This window comes from Macaca nemestrina, chromosome 5 (assembly GCF_043159975.1).
Source record: "Macaca nemestrina isolate mMacNem1 chromosome 5, mMacNem.hap1, whole genome shotgun sequence".
Lineage (NCBI taxonomy): Eukaryota > Metazoa > Chordata > Mammalia > Primates > Cercopithecidae > Macaca > Macaca nemestrina.
The window spans coordinates 44774959-44787765 of NC_092129.1; the positions used below are offsets into that span (position 1 = coordinate 44774959).

At 36.9% G+C, this 12807-nt stretch overlaps 1 long non-coding RNA gene across 1 annotated transcript in view; it reads left to right on the forward strand.

Annotated features, from left to right (window-relative positions):
• Positions 1–8672: 8672 nt before the first annotated feature.
• LOC105465736 (uncharacterized) overlaps positions 8673–12807 on the forward strand; it is a 120870-nt gene continuing 116735 nt past the window's right edge. Inside the window, exon 1 of the long non-coding RNA XR_977763.2 lies at positions 8673–8786. This is a non-coding gene — a long non-coding RNA (uncharacterized lncRNA). The remainder of the gene's footprint in view (positions 8787–12807) is intronic.

The window sequence follows — 12807 nt, forward strand, 5'->3', positions numbered from 1 at the left end:
TAATTTTCTCTCTCTTTCCAGTAGTATTTTGTCATTTATCAGTATGGGCAAATGATGTAGTCTCAGGTATCAGTGTATATGAAGTGCAATGTATATATTTCCTTAGATAACCATTGTCCTAATGATAGGGTTTTCTTCTCAGGCAAATATATCACCAGTGAATATCTTCTAAACACTTTGTCTATTTCATGTTGTGGTTAATATTTGCTGATACCTATTCTAACTTTGACTATTTTTTCCCTTCTCATTCAATAAATCAGCAAATAGGCTTTTTGGGCATTATGCATTTTACTAAGTCTGTAAGTATAAATTAAAACCGTTTAAAATAGAGTGTGTATTAGTTTGCTATGGTTGCCAAAGCAAAATACCATAGACTGGGTGACTTAAAGAGCAGAATTGTTTTTCTCATGGTTTTGGAGCCTGGAATTCTGAGATCAAGGTGTCGGAATGATCGATTTCTTCTGAGGTCTCTCTTTTTGGCTTACAAATGGCCGTCTTCTTTCTGTATGTTCACATGGCCTTTCCTCTGTGTGTGTTTGTGTCCCAATCTTCTCTTCCTATGAAACCAGTCAAACTGGACTGGGGCACTCTCCAGTAATTTCATTTAACTTTTATGTCCTTAAATAGGTCGTTCTAAATACAGTAATATTATGAGGGAGTTAGGACTTCAACATATGAATTTTGGGGGGATACAGCAGGGTCCATTATGGAGGGCAATGATAAATAAAATAAACATTACAATGCACACAATATTCATAAGATCCATGCTGGCAATTGTCATTAAGAGGTGAGATTATAACTCTTAACAAGGACCTCACTTTGGTGAATGGAATATCTGTGGATTTACCACCTATGTGGGACCAGGCAATGTTCTTTTTCAATTATCACTTGTATCTTGCAAGGGCTCTTGGCCTAGAATTATATTTATATTAACAGAAAAATATATATTAACATTATATAATGTTAATACATATATTATATATAAGTTATATATATATAAGTTATTAGCTTATGCTCCTTTTTTTTTTTTTACCTTGTCCATTCATGCCATTCAGTGTCTAAAATCTTGAGATATCATCTGCTTTGGTGACAATTGCTAAAAACACATCCTCAAGTTTGTACGCAACAGCACCTCCCTATTCTTCTCCCTGCTACTCCACTACTTGTTACTCCAAGTCTGAACCACATAAAATGGATAGTATCCTTATCTCGTGGCTACTACCATCAGTTTGGTAAATTCTGGTGCATCAGTCCCGTGATGGTCTCCTTCAGTTATTCTAACACAGGAGAGGTAAAAATTTCCTGTTTCACTCATTCAAACACAGTACAAAGCTGGAAATACAGTAGTAAATGAAGGAGTCAGTATTTATTCTTATAGAAGTTTATTCTGTTGGGGAGAAAACAAAGAGTAAATGGGAATACGTAAGAACTATGAGAAAGAAAAGTGGCTTTTTGTATTAAAATAACAGGATGCCCATCAATGATAGATTGGATAAAGAAAATGTGGTACACATACACCATGGAATACTATGTAGCCATAAAAAAGAATGAGATCATGTCCTTTGCAGGGATATGGATGGAGCTGAAAGCTGTTTTCTCAGCAAACTAACACAGGAACAGAAAACCAAGTACTGCATGTTCTCACTTATAAGAGGGAGCTGAAAAATGAGAAGTCATGGTCACAGGGAGGGGAACAACACACACTGGGACCTGTTGGGGGAGGGTGGGTGGGGGAGAGCATCAGGAAAAGTAGCTAATGCATACTAAGCTTAATACCTAGATGATGGGTTGATGGGTGCAGCAAACCATCATGGCACATGTTTACCTATGTAACAAATCTGCACATCCTGCAATGCACCCCAGAACTTAAAATTAAAAAAAAAAAAAAAAAAAAAACAGGATGAAAGACCTCTATTGATAATTTGACAAATGCTGCTGATGGCACTGTGGGAACAAGATATAGATTTCAAGAGAGGAGTATTCTACACAGAGAAAACAATAGTAAAAAAGACCTTAAAAGTCAGGAATGGGAGGTTGCTTTGCTTGTTCAAGGATATGAATAGTCATTTATTCACTCAACGAATATTTAAAGCATTTGTAAGCAGCTGCCATGTGTTAGACAGTACCTTAGGTTCTGATTCACAAAAGAAAAAAAATAGATGTGGAAAGGGGAAGTAAGTGAACTTTAATCACATAAAGATATATAAAGTTATAATTGTGGTCAGTTTTGTGAAGAGGGATACAAAAGCAATAAGAACCTCTCATAGGAAGCTTTGAATAGTCCAAGCAAATTAGAATGAGCTTCTTGGAGGAAATGACGCTTAAATTTCTTTCTGAAGAATGAGAAGTTATCTAGGTGAAGAGGACGAATACTGGCTGATATGGGAGTGTGATCAGATATGAACGGTGGAGAGGTTTTTTTTTTTTTTTCTCCTAAGAGTGGAAAATACCCTGCAGCAAGTCTCCCCTCGAACATTCTAAAGATCATTTTTTTCTTCCTGTATCATTCTGCATTACTACCTACCCTCTGGGGCAAGCTGAGTTGATTTACCTCACTATGTCATTCATAAATCTGGGCTATTAAAATGGCACTGGGTCTCCTGTAGCTATCGTAAGAGAGACCAGGTGAAGCATTGTGTAGTCAGCATGGGGAAGGGGTCTGTCAGGGAATGTGTGTCTTGAGCTGAGCCTGAAGAGGAAGAGATTTGATGTTAGGACAAATGATTGCTTTGCTCACTGTGGAAAGAGGCACAGGCTTAGAGGAGAGAGACTAATGGTTTAACATAATTAGCACAAAGCTAATGTGTCCGTTAGTTAGTCCTGGTCCTCATCTTTAAAAAAGTTGTGGTTGGCCCGGCGCGGTGGCTCACGCCTGTAATCCCAGCACTTTGGGAGGCCGAGGCGGGCGGATCACGAGGTCAGGAGATCACGACCATCCGGGCCAACAAAGGGAAACCCTGTCTCTACTAAAAATACAAAAAACTAGCCGGGCGAGGTGGCGGGCGCCTGTAGTCCTAGCTACTCGGGAGGCTGAGGCAGGAGAATGACGTGAACCCGGGAGGCGGAGCTTGCAGTGAGCTGAGATCGCGCCACTGCGCTCCAGCCTGGGCGGCAGAGAGAGACTCTGTCTCAAAAAATAAATAAATAAATAAATAAATAAATAAATAAATAAATAAATAAAATAAAGGTTGTGGTTATGCCTTTTTCTTGAGTTTCTAATTCTCAAGATTATCCTGCTCTCTGCTTCCGTTTCTTACATCTACTCCCCAAATGTAAATTGTTGCTGTTTCTCAATCTTTTATACGTCATGTGGTCCTTCTTCCTTTCCAGAGAGATCGTTTCAATGACGCCTCAGTTGTCTGTCATTGTCATTACTATAACTTTAACTTGTCAGTTACCTACTCTTCCCAACAGTTTCACCTTCCTTGGGCTTCTTCCGGATAGATTATTTCAGTATAATGACTATGAACCTCGCTCCCTGTAATATCCTATTCAATTAAAGATTCTTTTAGTACTATTTTTGTAGGCTCTCATCTTGAACATTATCACAAGTTTTTTCAACAAAAAAGCTTATATTCTAAGAAGCAGAATACTTGACTTTAACTAGCCACATATATTTTAAAAAAAACAAAACTTGACAAATGAAAGAACAAATAGTCTAGTTTTCTTTTCTGTTACAGGTTTTTGTTTTTTCTTCAAGGTAGAACAAAAACATATATAAATTGCCGGGGTTTTGAGGGCAAGGAATCTGTTTTATTCAGTGTCCATACTCAGCATCCAGCCCTTATCTAGGTATAGAAAAAATGTTTAATAAGTGAATGCATACATAATAAATGGGGAAAAGGAAGATGGAGAAAGGTCTATATTAAATCTCTCAGTAAAGGCTTGATGTACCATCATGTCACAGATACCATAATGTTTTCTGTGGGTTCTATTCGGATTCTTTCTTGACAAAGTTCTTTTAAATCAAGCTTTTGCATGCATCAATATCACCTAGAAAACTTGTGAAAGCATAGCCTCTAGGCCCCATTCTTGATTCAGTAGATCTGGGGTGATTTATTTCTAACAAATTCCCATGTGATGCTGTTGGTCTGGGGACCGCTCTTTGAGAATCTCTGCTTTTAGTGAAATGTAACAAAAGAACAGAAAGCAAAAAGAGAAGAATGGAAATCCTATTGGTCCTTTAAATAAGAGTACATTTTTCTCTTGCAATTTGGTTCCTCACCCTAGTGTGGCTGCTGCATAAACTCTTTTGATAGGATTTACTGATTTCTACACTCTTCTTCTTCATGGATTAAGATTTTTGAGGGAAGATTAATATTTAAAGTTTTTTTTATGTAATTGAGAATACATAGACATAGATGATGAAAAGCTGCTCTACTGTAACTGCTTCCTGCACAGGTGAAATAATTGCTACTCCTGGATTCTTTAGAGACACATGAAAGAAGCGGTTATAATAATTTTACAGATTCAACTAAATAAAGAATAGTGTGCATATAATAATTTCATGAGGTAGCACATCAAATCGGTGCTATCAAATCAAATCAGCAAATCAAGATGGCTTATTTAATAAATGTATTAAGAAAGTTTGGTAACAATTTATCTTGTTTTATACTATTTATGAACATAAATTCTAAATAAATAATAATGCAGATATATATTTTAAAAAGATGTATAAAGCCACTTGAAGAAAATAAAGGTTCATCTTTAAAATTTTTGATCTATATATTTATATATTACTCATTTAATCTTAGTGACAATTTTCTTAATATTAACTTATGAAAGCGATCATGCCGGGCGCGGTGGCTCAAGCCTGTAATCCCAGCACTTTGGGAGGCCGAGACGGGCGGATCACGAGGTAAGGAGATCGAGACCATCCTGGTTAACATAGGTGAAACCGCGTCTCTACTAAAAATACAAAAAACTAGCCGGGCGAAGTGGCGGGTGCCTGTAGTCCCAGCTACTCGGGAGGCTGAGGCAGGAGAATGGCGTGAACCCGAGAGGAGGAGCTTGCAGTGAGCTGAGATCCGGCCAATGCACTCCAGCCTGGGTGACAGAGCAAGACTCCGTCTCAAAAAAAAAAAAAAAAAAAAAAAAAAAGAAAAAAGAAAGCGATCATAAAACAAGATTGATAGGTTCAAGTAAACAAAAACAAACAAATACACAAAGAGTACTCTGTCAAAACCACAATAAACACCGTTGTGGGTGGAAAGGAAAATTATTACAAACATTATAAAGGGCATTTTCACTCTGTTACAGTCTTGGAGTTTTACTTATTTTATGACACACTTCAAGTAAGTTATTCTAAGGAAATATTTATGATCACATATAAAAGTACAATGTAAGAGTACACATAACAGAACTATTAATAATAGCAAAGGTTTGGTAACAACAATATGGGGCTGGAAAAATAAATAGAGGGCCTTGATGTAACAGAGCATCAAATAGCAATTTAAATGGTGTTATGGAAAAATATTGTTATGAAAAATACGTGCAGAATATGGTATGTATTGAAAAATATCACTACACAAAATTATATATACAAAAAGATTCTATTTTTTTTTTTTTTTTTTGAGACTGAGTCTGGCTCTGTCGCCCAGGCTGGAGTGCAGTGGTCGGATCTCAGCTCACTGCAAGCTCTGCCTCCCCGGTTTACGCCATTCTCCTGCCTCAGCCTCCCGAGTAGCTGGGACCACGGGCGCCCGCCACCTCGCCCGGCTAGTTTTTTGTAATTTTTAGTAGAGATAGGGTTTCACCGTGTTAGCCAGGATGGTCTCGATCTCCTGACCTCGTGATCCGCCCGTCTCGGCCTCCCAAAGTGCTGGGATTACAGGCTTGAGCCACCGCGCCCGGCCTCTATTTTGTTTTTAAAATACCTGTCTCAGAACATATCAGATTGGGAGAATATATACCAAAATTTTAAAGCACTTATCTCTGCATTATTGGATTCTATGTGGTTTATTTTCTCCTTTTGACTTACCTGTATTTTCTCAACTTTTATAACAAATTTGTCTTATTCCTGAAATTAAACCATGTGAAACATTTAAATAATTGCATTATTTTTCTCACAAGCATTTAAATAAAATCCCTGTCAGTCCCATCCTGATCCTCAGCTTTGAACTGCTTCACTCTGCAGAGGGGAAAAGTTGAGAATTTATCTCTGGAATCCTCTGGAATTTTCTCTATGCAATTCATGACAGATTTGAATGGGTGTCCAGTGTAAACTTGACTCCACGGCCCTCCTTCTTCTCTGTCCTAGTTCTCATGTGAATACGTAAAAATGTGACCCTCCAGAATTATTTCACATTTCAGCAGAAAGAAATGGTTTCAGTGGAGCTATCCTAGCAGCACTTTTGTATGTCTTGCTTAATAACTCCCTTTCCCTTAATTGAAAAAGGAAAGAAAAAAAATAAAGAATGGTGCTGGTTTGGAAATACTTTTAGAGATTGCTGTCTCCAACTGTGCTTGTTCTCGCTGTCTGTTATGGTCCATTAGATAAACATGGTGTTCAACAGTCAGGCGGTTGTTGATATATTTGGCAACACTGATAATGTGATCTATGTTTAGGAGGAAGTGGATTCGTCATTCCATGGGGGCATAGGTTTTCTGAAAGTGATTGTTCTTTTTACAAGAAAAAGTTAGATAAGTCATTGAACCTTAAATTCTCACTAAGAGTCTGAACATTTTTAATTTTTGTCATCTAAGGCTTTTTTTTTTTTTTTGGTGCTTTTATTGGAATTTCAGATTAATAGTTGGGCTTATTCTCAGAAGCAACCAGTACTAACTGAAAATAAATGCAAACCTGGTTGCTTCTGACTCTTGAGGGTGAAATTAAATGGAGGGGCTTGTTATCTGAGTATATTTCTTTATTGTTCATCAGTCACAGTTTTTAGTGTTTTCATTTTCATTTGTAACCTGCAAGTTTAAAAACAAACAGAAAAGAACCTCAAATCTTAAGGTTCTTTTTCTGTTTCTCTCCCTTGTATGTATTTATCTATCTATCAATTAATCTACCTACCTGCCTATCTACCTCTCTCTCTCTCTCTCCATACACATATACACATGTGTACTATATTTAGACTATGTATGTATAATACATATGTATATGTATATTTAGTATATATGTATACGCATATTGATGTGTATATTTGGACTATACATACATAGTCTAAATGTAGTACATATATGTATGTATTTATACTATATATGCATATTTATACACATATACAGTCTCTTTATATATGTAGTCCTGAAGAAAGGATTAGAATATATTTCATCAAATAAAATACTAAAATATTTTGGACATAAAAGGGCATAAAGTCTGAGATATGGAATGTCTTGTAATGTCCAGCTGAGTCCTACATATCCTCAGTGATAGGATTTCAAGCATTTCTCTTGGGAAGTCATTCCATTATCTAATAGTTTTCCTTGGGAGGAAATTTTTCCCGATAGGCTTAATGTTCCTCTTCTCAACTGATTCCATTAAACCTAATTACCCCTTCCTAAAGCTGAGCAATTCCTCTCCTAGTGGCATTTACCCTGTTTTAATAGTGGAAAGCAACAATTAGCTCTTCAGCTGTCACAAAATCAGTATATTTTAAACTCTTTTGATGTTTCTTCTTAAATGGTATACATACATGCATATGTATATGTGTATCATATATACAACTAGTCACAACATTGGCTCTAGTGTTTACTTAATACCGAAATCACATCAGTATTTCAGATGTGCTTACATGATAAGACATTATTGACTTTTCTCTTATAAATTCTTTATGTCCACAGGTGGCCACTAACAATATAGTAGCCTTCACTCACATTTTATAAAAATGGGTTATAGGTGATGAGCCACAACTTAACAATCTAGCCTCTGTGAAAGTTGGCTTATGTCTATAGTTTGGGCTGGTGAAGATTCCAAGAAAAAAATGCCTCTGACCCCATTCAGTTCCATCAAGAAAGGGAATTTTGTTCTATGCGGGAGATGGATGTTTTTACTTACTCTCTAGAGAGGGGCATTTAAAATCACTTTAGGTTGTTGGAATCTATAGCCGGCACTAACATGGCAGGAAGCTTAGTGATTTTTAAATTATTTACAAGTAAAATCCCCACCCCCTGTAGTTTTTATTTTTAGAGTGTCCAGTTTAGGATTTTAATGCTGAGAAAGCGAAACTACGCTCACTCTTGTCATCTTCTTCCTTCTCTCTTCCTTTGACCTTCCCCCTTCGCCTCCCCTTCCCTCCTATTGCTATGCTGCTTCCTGTTTCCTTTCTTACCTCAAATCCCATTACCTACCGCCATACCTTTTTTCCTTCTTTTTCTGACTCTGATTTTTCTCAGTTCTCTCTTAATGAGGTTTATTTGTGAGCCTCAAACCTCATATTATTGTTCAGTCTTTGGGTATCTTCCATGCTGGGGGATCCTTCCTGGGCCAGTTAATGATGACTTTAGGGTCTGAAAGAAGGATCTTTCTTCTTGCCCTCAGGTCACTTCTGTAGCCTAGTGTGGTTAGCATACTAGATGAATCTGGACTACTTGGAAAAGATTTCCTAGAAGTGTCTATGGACTGACTGTGCTCCTCCCAAATTCATATGTTGAAGTCCTAATCCCCATCTTGATGGTATTTGGAGGTGGGGCCTTTGGGAGGTATTTAGGCTTATATAAGATCATGAGTTTGGGGACTACGTGATGGGATTAATATCCTTCAAAGGAAAGGAAGAAACACAGGAGCTTTCTCTCTCTCCATGCTCTGGTACTGAGGAAAGACCATATGAGCACACAGCAAGAAGGTAGTTATCTACCAGGTAGGAAGAATGCCCTCACCAAGAACCATATCGGCCAGTACCTTGATCTTAGACTTCCCAGCCTCCAGAACTGTGAGAAAATAAATGTCTGTTGTTGAAGCCACCCCGTCTTTGGTATTTTGTTGTAGCAGTCCAAACTGACTAAGACAAAGTATCTTCTTATCAAAGATCGGACTTTATATTTTTACTTGTGTTAACATTTCATAATTCCAAAGTTCTTCAACTTCCATATAACAAAAAAATTGAATTCAGTACAATGACCTTGTAAGTATCTTGTTTATAATAAGCCTCTTTAAAATATATTCAGTAACATTGCTCTAATTAGAAAGAATTTAAAATATACAATGATGTCTTAGGTATGTTTATTTTAAGTGAGAATTGATTTGTTTGTTTTGTTTTGTTGTGAGATAGGGTCTCACTCTGTCACCCAGGCTGCTGGAGTGCAGCGACAGAATGCAGTGGCACGATTTTAGCTCACTGCAATCTCAACCTCCTGGGCTCAGGTGATCCTCCCATCTCAGCCTCCAAAGTAGCTGGGACGACAAGCACACACCACCACACCAACTAATTTTCGTATCTTTTGTAGAGACAAGATCTCTGTTTATTGCCAGGCTGGTCTCGAACTCCAGGCTTAAGCCAGCCACCCATTTCAGCCGCCCAAAGTGCTAGGATTATAGGTGTGAGCCATTGTGCCTGGTTGTTGTTTTTAGTCATGAAATATTCAACTTTGTCCAGCCATCCTGGGCTAGTCTAATGACTGTAATTGCTTTATAACTACTTAGTAATGGATTTCTGGAATCTGAAATTAAGGCCATAAGCAGAAATGACTAAAATATAGAATTTTTTCTCCTATTTTATTTGTTCATCGAGATATTGGAACTGTATCATTACATTTAAAGGGGGGAACTATTATTAACAACAAATTAAATTATTTCAACCAAAACCACTTAATAGGTATGTTGACTGTTAGTCATTACCAAATCAGCTAAGAAAAAATAGTTTTATTTCCACTTTGTTGATTCAACAAATAATTTTCATATTTGTAATTCCTATTGACATTCACAGATCCCTAGGATCTCTATTATCAGACACGTCATTTGTGCCTGTGATTATGTCTTCATCTGTGCCTGTCTTTGCCCTTTCCTAGCTGAATGTCCTTGAAAAAGTCATTTGGCCTTTTTGTGTCTGTTTCCTTACCATGAGATGGAAAAATACATAGAGTCAAATGTGTGAAATTGTTTCCAGAAATTAATTGAAGTAAGCACTTTGAATACTATCAGACCATAGTAAGTTCTGTGATGATGACGACAGATCTAATTGAGAGCTCATTTGCTGGCAGCATCCTAAATAACTCTGCTTCATGGAAGAAAGGCTCTGTAAGTACCAAAGATTAAGATCCTTGGTTTAAGACTCAAGGAATCTGTTTACAAGGTAAGTAAGCAAGAGAACAATAACAAAACATAGTTTATACAAGGCCCATTCAATCACAATCTTATCTTTTCAATTTCAAGTCTATCCCCTTTAAGTTTCCATGACACAAATATCAGCTGACATACACACAAGGTGACTCACCTTCTTCCCATTAAACCAGGTTGAGATTAAAAACAAACAAGCAAACAGCTGGAATGTGGCACGTGGGTCAGACCCTTCTGAGTCCAATTGGGTAACTCAGCAGAGATCAGAAGGATTTTCAAAAACCAACAACCAATTGGCACATATCTTCAGGCATGCTTGAAGTCTGTGGGGCCAAATGGTAGAGTATCCTGGCAGAGCCAAAAAGTCTTCTTTTATGACACAGAAAAGAAAACTTCTTTCAAAGTAGTTATGCAACCCAGGAGAACACAATGCATCCACTGTGTGTGTCCTGGGGCTGTCTATGAACAAATGAGTTCTATATTTTTGTCTTCTGTAAACTTCAGCATTGATGATGAACGTTATTTCAAGTAAATATTCCACTACTTTATCTCTGTAAAGACATCCACAAAGAATGTAAGTTATAATTTCCTTATTCATTTTTCTGGTTAGAGAAGGCATTTCTATTTTAATGATCAATTATTATATTCTGAATTTGCCACAAGTCTCTTTTTCATATTTAAACACTAGTTTTTTGTTTTGTTTTATTTTTTAAATTCTTAAGATAAACAGAAAAGTCAAGGTTAGAAAATGTTCAAAACAATTGCTCACCTTGTAAAATCTCATTAGGGAAGTAGTTTTGCTCGTTTCATACTATTGACATTTCTCAATTTCAGTAATCATTAATATTTTTTAAAGCTGCCAGCAGATAGGTACAATGCTCCTTTTAAGTGTTATTCCCATCAAAGACAGGTTTCAATTACCTCTTTCACTCTTTGTGTCATTTCTCTATTATTTTGAAAATATTACTGATGCCTTCAAGTTCATTTGTATTCTGTAAGATTCTCCTTGTATCCAAGCAACTTCATCTGAAAAAATAATTTGGTTTTTTAATTGGCGATATATTCAGAACAAAACCCTGCCTATACTTATGATATGATTTTTTGGTAATAATTTTCATGATACTAATTCCCCGGAAAGGGATTTGCACTTTACGAACAAACAGTGATTTCCTTTGAAACCTTCTCTGGTCTATGTCACTACAGTTATCTAAACAATTTAGATGTCCTTTTCTTGACTAAACTTTTAAAAAATTTTGATTTTGTTCTGTTTTTAGAAATGATACACATCATCAGATAATTTGTAAAACAGAAAATATGTTAAAAAATAAAAACTTCCTTAAATAACCGTGGGATAATCAAGGTTGTAGTAGACTGCCAAGTGAATTATACAAACTCCAGAATTACTTCGGAATTAGACAGATAACCAAAGAATCTGTGGGGCACTTTGATGAACTCAAGTGAATCCTTATATTCGTCTTTACTGAGAAAACTGTTGGGAATTATTTCACTTCCACTTTTTTTTTTTTAAATATAAAGCATATCCTTCAGAGTGTCACATGCAGAAATATTTTTACGCATGTATATGTACCGTTAAGTACACAATACGCCTATGAGACCAACCATAGCCAATAGTTTAAAGAACCGTGCTTGGGGCGAAGGGGAGGAATGTGTGGCTGGAGACTGAGTTTGGCATGACTGAGAAGCACCCAAGTGGAGGAAGGGCGGGTGCGTCGGCTGCAGCCAGGCGGCAGTTCTGGTACTTCTCAGTCATGACATTCAGGGTCAGGTAACTGAAGTCTCATCAGCCAAAAGGGGATAATAGTAGTAATAGCTCTCTCATAATATTGTCACAAGAATTGCATATACTTATATTCACTAAATAAGTAAAATGCTTTCAACAGTGTTGTGAAGTTATGTCCTATGCAGGTATTTTACTGTAATTGACTTTATTTTTGTTTTAGAGCAGTTTTGGGTCCACAGGAAAGTTGAGTGGAAAGTAGAGAGTTTCCATATCTCCCCTGCTCTCACACATGCACAGCCTGCCCCGTGGTCAACATTCCTCTCAGACTGGTACATTCGTTTACAATGGGTGAACTACATTCACACATCATTGTCACCCAGAGTCCAAGTTTGCATTAGGCTTTGCTCTTAGGTTGTACATAATGAGTTTTGACAAATGTATGATGACATTTATTTTAATAATGAAAATGGTTTGGTTGTTAGGGAGTAGATTGTGACACTTCTGTTACAAATATGAAGAAAGTTGGGAGATTGTTAATGAAATTCCTTTCTAGAAGAAAATTATAGAAAATATGCTGGGTCTTCAGACTGGTGGGTCCCCCTCCAGTCCCTGAACTGCCCATTGGAAGGTATGATGAAGACAGTCACTTGGTGGTTAAACTTGCATGACCTAATGAAGGCAAGAAAATGTGGTTTCTATAAGAGGAAATCCTGTAACTGGACCATATGGTTCTTTGTAAGGCCACCACATAGGGAGAAAGAAGTGGGAAAAATTTAAACTTTAGAAAAAGTAAAAAATCTTTATGTAGTAAAGATAAAATTTTGCTGTTATGGTATCTTGTAGGAGGCAC